The sequence below is a fragment of the Malania oleifera genome, chromosome 13 (genome assembly GCF_029873635.1).
Source record: "Malania oleifera isolate guangnan ecotype guangnan chromosome 13, ASM2987363v1, whole genome shotgun sequence".
NCBI lineage: Eukaryota > Viridiplantae > Streptophyta > Magnoliopsida > Santalales > Ximeniaceae > Malania > Malania oleifera.
In genome coordinates, this window is record NC_080429.1 from 7,679,251 (window position 1) to 7,685,661 (window position 6,411).

A 6,411-nucleotide genomic window follows, 5' to 3' on the forward strand; every position below is an offset into this window, starting at 1 on the left:
AAATATAAAATATTTTATATTAAATATATGCAGGCACATATATATTATAATGTAATATTATATATAATATAATATAATATATATGACAAAAATATAAAAAATAATATTACTACAATGCTATATATATTACTACATAAATTTTTAAAATAATACTAATATTATGATATCATTAAATATAAATCCATAATAATATTTTGAATATAAAATATTTTAATCATTATTATAAATATTTATATTATATTTAATAATATATAACACAAAAAGTAATAGAGTTGTATTAAATTATAAAATATTATGATATAGTTGTGATATGATTATTTATTGTACTATTATCAATTATATATAAGCTTGAAATAAAACAAAATATTAATCATTAATATTATTAATAAAAATGTAAAATAGTAAACTTTAATAATGATATAACACACAAAAAAAGAATAAAATACTATTGTGTAATGAATATAATGCTATGATGGATGTTTTATTGTATCATTATTTTATATTAAATAATAAACTATATTATAGTTGTAGTGAGTCGAAGAATAATAGTATTTTAATAATAAAGAGGGAGGAAAATGAAAACAGAAACAGAAGGAGGCAGTAGACTTCGTCGACAAATGCGGAGGTTCGTCGACGACATCGCACTTTGGAGGTAAAAATAATTTCAAGAAATTTCCAAGTCTCGTCGACGAATATAGGGGTTTGTTGACAAGGGTTCTTCAGGACCTCGTCGACATGAAAATACTGAGAGAAGAATTTCGGTTACTCTGAATTTCGTCGACAAAGGGTAAGGTTCGTCAATGAAATTCCTTAAGGACTCGTCGACGAGATGACGTGACTCGTCGACGAATCCCGCAATATAAATAGCCCTAAACTGATTTTAATTGCAGAAATTTGTCGTAAACCCTCTCTCTCTATACCCCTACGGCTTCTCCCTCTTCTCTCTTCGATTTCAGCCTCGTCAGCCGCCGAATCGACGATCTGAAGCCACCACGACACTTCTGGCGGAGTTCTCTTCAAGTCTGCTGGAGCAGATCGTCGGTGGGACGAAGTTGAAATTCATCACAAATCCAAGGTAAGGTCTTTTATTCAGTTTTTGGCCTTTTGACAGTTGTAAGAAATGATATAGGCCAAGAAATATTGATATTCTGTTCTGGCAAATGTGGTTTTTAGGGTGTTGAGTGGCGAACCCTACGGGTGTAAGACCCGTTACAGTAGGGGGATTTTAGCGGAAATCAAGTAAGGGAAATATGCTATGTTAGGTAATTTTACTATGTTTCAGTATAAACTATACGTTTTTATTATATGATTATTCACGATAGAAATTTATACAGTTTATCGTTAATGTATAATATGTTTAAAATTACTGTGGGGCTTGAAAATATGGGTATAGTAAAGAAACATGTTTTACAATATTTTCAAAATATGTTTTACAGAATAAACAGTCAATGGTTATGTTTTATAGTAATCACATAATACCATAATTATACAGTTTTCAGTACCATGATTATGTAGTTTTTTGTACCATGATTATACAGTTTTCAGTACCATGACTTACAGATTACAGTTCAATTCAGAAATATAGTTGACACAGTTACAATTTATTTCATTGTCATGGTTAATACAGTTATTTCAAAATCATGGTAAATCAGATAGTTGTATATAGAGATGTATTATATAGTATCAAACCCTGTTGGACCATACAATTATAGAGCACGGTACCGTAGCTACATACAGTTTATAGAGTACAACCACCTATTCAGATAATACGTGGTAGTAGGTTGATCGTATAGTGCCCTGACGTGGACAGGCTCCCCATCAGATATGAGTTGAGGAGGGTGGATCAGACCAAGGGAGTACAGTGGTTTACCCTGGTCGGCTAGTTAGGGTAGATCCCGCCTACAGGCCGCACAACCCTGTCATAAGGGGTTAAATCATAACACACAGTTATCCATAGGGAAAGTTTTCAGTTATTATTATATATATACAGACTTGCACAGACAGAGAATATACTTATGTACATTAGAAGTATTTTGACTTGTAACAAAAAATTACAGGTATATTAAGCAATATGAAATTGGTGGTGGTTTCTATTATTTGTATATTATTCATAGATCTAGTTATACATGATTATATAGAAACAGATTTTCATAGTATTGTAACTCATTTGCCACACACTAGCAATAACATATTTTGTCTTACTGAGCGTTGACTCATTCCAATTACTTTAACATTTTTCAGGTGATCCAAGTAGGCGAGCAGGTCAGGCTCGCAGATAGAGGGGCCTCAGTATTGCCCTGATATTAGAGTGAGTATTTTTTGGAGTATTTTTGTATAGCCTTAGCCAGTTGAGGATATTTATGGGAACAGTTATGTATATATATTTTGGGAAACAATTTAGCACTCTAGTATTGTATATAATTACATATGGTTATTGTTTTATTGGATTTCTTGTAAGAACTTGAACCATGATATAGGGGCTAATTATGTAAAAGAGGGGTAAAAATGGAATTTGTACAAAATTCATCGACGAGACCATAATTCGTCGACGAAGGTTGAAGGCTTCTCGTCGACAAAATTCAGAAGCTCGTCAACGAGTGAATGCCGAGAGGTTCAAGAAAATGGGAAATATTTGGCTTGTCGACGAGGTCATCGATTCGTCGACAAGGCTAGTGAAGAATTCGTCGACAAGGACCTCAATTCGTCGACGAATCGCCTTGAGTCAAAGGTCTATAAAAAGATATTTTGGGTTGCTTTGGGGCTAAGTTTCCCCAAACACTCTCTCTCTCTCTCTCTAGAACTCTCCCTACACTCTCTCTCTCTAGTTTTTTTTGCCGATCATTGCCCGGTTTGTAAATCCAAGGTTATTACGAGGATCAGTGAAGGATTCTCTATGTTACTAGAGGATCTGAATCTCGTTTCGGAGGATTTCAGGTTTTGGGCTAAAATCGAGGTAAGGCTCGGTTTTCATTTTTGATTCAGTATGTGTAGTAGTACGGATTGTAAGCCTGTATTGTACTGTGGTTTGTAGGTTTTGGAGTCTCGGTTTATAGTGTTGGGGACCGTAGAGTTTGTAGTTGGAATTCGGGTTAAGATAAGGGGATCCTGTTTATATCAGTTTATTTTCGAAATCAGGATCGGTAAGCTTATAGGCTACGATCGTATGTATGTTTTGGCTACTTATTTAGGAAAATTTATTGGGTAAAAATACGAGATTTTCGGGTTACAATTTTTGGGAAAAATTGGGGATTTCGAGTATCATCTCTACTTTGTTTTGGAAACTGTTGGTTATGTTAAAAATTGTACTATTGAGGTGACCGTAATCCATATTTGCATAAATCGTATACTTGAAATTGTAATTTATATGATTTTGCCGTAAACCAAATAAGTGTGGTACGTATGGATGTATGTATTTGTTCCAGGTATTTGTAAAACGGCTATGTGGCGGCTAATTACTATATGCTGAAATGTATAGGAACATGAGTTCCAAAATGATTCTAGGGATTTATAAAACAGCCATGTATCGGTTAACTACCGTGGGTGAGAGTGGGCGGCTCTATATCCAGGGTGTGAAATATCACCAGTATGTTTTGGCTGGTCAACGAAGGGTGTGTTCTACACTGTATGTAGCAATGTAATCACTGTGGGCCTAGGTCATCGCAACGTAGTTGTACATGTGGCAATGTAATCGTGGTGAGACTAGGTGACCTTGTCTAGTTGCGTATGTGGCAATGTAATCACTGTGGTCCTGAGTCGTCGCTTCGTAGTTGCGTGTGTAGCAATGTAATCGCTATGAGACTAGGTGACCTTGTGTAGTTGCGTATGTAGCAATGTAATCACTATTGGGCCTGAGTCGTCACCTTGTAGTTGCGTATGTAGCAATGTAATCGATGTGAGACTAGGTGACCTTGTGTAGTTGCGTATGGAGCAATGTAATCACTATTGGGCTTCGGTTGTCATAGCGTAATTGCGTATGTAGCAATGTAATCGTTGTGAGACGAGGTGACCTTGTGTAGTTGCGAACTAGTGTGACGACACTAACCGTATGTTTTGGGTATCGTATGTATTGGAATGGTTTTTGTGAAAATATTGGAACTGTATGTATACGTATGAAACTGTATGTAAATGTTTCGAACTGTATCGTATTTTATAGTGTTATGAAGTATGTAAAATGACACTAGTATGCCACACACTGATATAACCTGCTTTCTTCCTTACTGAGAGGTGTCTCACCCCGAATGTACGTACAATATTTTTCAGAACCTTCAGGTAGCCGTAAGTAGCATCCTAGCGTCTGGAAGTAAGGGTGTCGTAGCGACTATTCGTACCTACTAGGTACGAGTTTTGGTATCCAAGTTGTCGGGATGGTTTTTGTAGACACCTGGGGTATATGTTGTAATTATGGGAATGTATCTCCTAGCTTGTATAGACTCTGGTATGATACTGGTTCTATATAAAAGACTGTATTCCATTGCGTATTTTGGATGAGTATGGATGATTGTGCGTATGTATGTGGGTATCCGTTCACCCCACGGGGTCGGACCCTCTTTTGTATTGTATCATGTATGTTTTAAATTGATACAGAGACATGTTAAGTTACTTTATTCCATACCTGGGACCCACCTGCGGGTTCGAGGCATGACAACTTGGTATCAGAGCTAACCAAGTTGTTAGGTCTTGTAGACTTGGTTAGGAGTATTGATGTGTCATACCAGAGTATAAGAGGTAGGAAATGGGTAGTGTTGGTTAGGGGTTGTTCGGTTGCTAGACCGGGGTTTATCGGCGGTATTCCGTGTTTTTCCTGGGATGACGATTCCAATAAAGGTAGGGCCGATCATTGATGGATTCATGTCAGTGTGACAGGACAGGCTTAAACCTATGAGAGTAGTAGTTGACATGATTAGGTCTATGATTGTGTTAATCGTGTAGGAATTCTAACCAATTCCTATTCTGTTCTCAGAATGCAGCCTAAGGATAATAACTTGGAGAGTGGCTCCGAGGAGATGGTAAGCGATGAGTCTCCTTCTGCGTCTCGTGGTTTAGCGAGACAGGTGATCCAAGAGATTGGGTGGAGTGTTAGGAGACGTGAGAGCTCTCCTACTGATGCGGAGTGTACTATCAAGAGGTTCACATGCATGCACCCTCCGATATTTACGGGAGGACCTGATTCGATAGTGGCAGAAGACTGGGTCGAAAGACCGAGAGGATTTTGGAAGTCTTCCACTGCACTGAGAAGCAGAAGGTTTTGTACGCTACCTTCTAGTTGACTGGGGAGGCAGGGCGATGGTGGACAGCATTGAGCCTACTGGAGAGGTAGGGAGCCAGTCCATCTGGTATGACGTGGGGCCACTTCAAGGAGGTATTTTTCGAGAGATACTTTCTTGTCTCCACTCGGGATGCGAAGGCTGATGAGTTTTCGGGCCTGACGTAGGGAACTTTGACGGTGCAGAGGTATGCTGCCAAGTATATCGAGTTATCTCGATTTGCGCCATACTTGGTTCTGAATGAGCACGAGAAGGCTCGGAGGTTCGAGAGGGGTCTGAGGAAAGACACCTGCCGTCTTATGGGGATGTTGCAGATCCGTGAGTTCTCTGTCCCAGTGGATAAAGCCACCATAGTTGAGACCGACCTTCGGGGAGATGAGGTAGTGCAGGTTCTGGGGAAGAGGGCAGTATCTTCTGGTCCTCAGAGTGGTCCTCGGCAGAGTTAGTGGAAGAAGAAGAAGAACTACAGCTCTAGTTATCGGCGGAATACCGAGGGGCCGATTGCACAGGGGGATTTATCCTCCGCACCGTGCGCCAAGTGCCATAAATGGCACGATGGCGAGTGTCGGCCATTCTGGGGTGTTTGCTACAACTGTGGCAAGTCGGACCACATGGAGAAGAGCTGTTAGGAACAGAGGAGGATTATGCCTGCACAGAGAGTATGAACCGTGGGAGTAATCAGGTGCCTCGGGAAAATTACCAGGCAACCATGGCTTCGGCGAGAGTATATTCACTTACTCTAGTAGGTGCAGAACAAGCTGGGAACATGGTGACAGGTACTATGTTATTGCTTTCAAATAGAGCTGTTGTTTTATTTAATTCGGGGGCAACCCATTCGTTTATATCTACTAGTTTTGTGGAGTTGTGTGAGGTGGAAAACTGTGTGATGAATGAGATCTTGTCTGTGACTACGCTGACTGGAAGTGTAATGATTTGTAGTAATATGTTGGAAAACTATCCAGTTGTGATTCAGGAGAGACTACTACCGGCAAATCTTGTAGTATACGACATGTCGGGTTTCAATGTCATATTGGGAATGGATTGGTTGTTCTCCAGTTACGCAGTGATTGACTATCGAAAGAAGGTAGTAGTGTTCAGACCTCCTTGGAAGCAGGAGTATGAGTTCGTGGGATCGTGTGTGCATTTG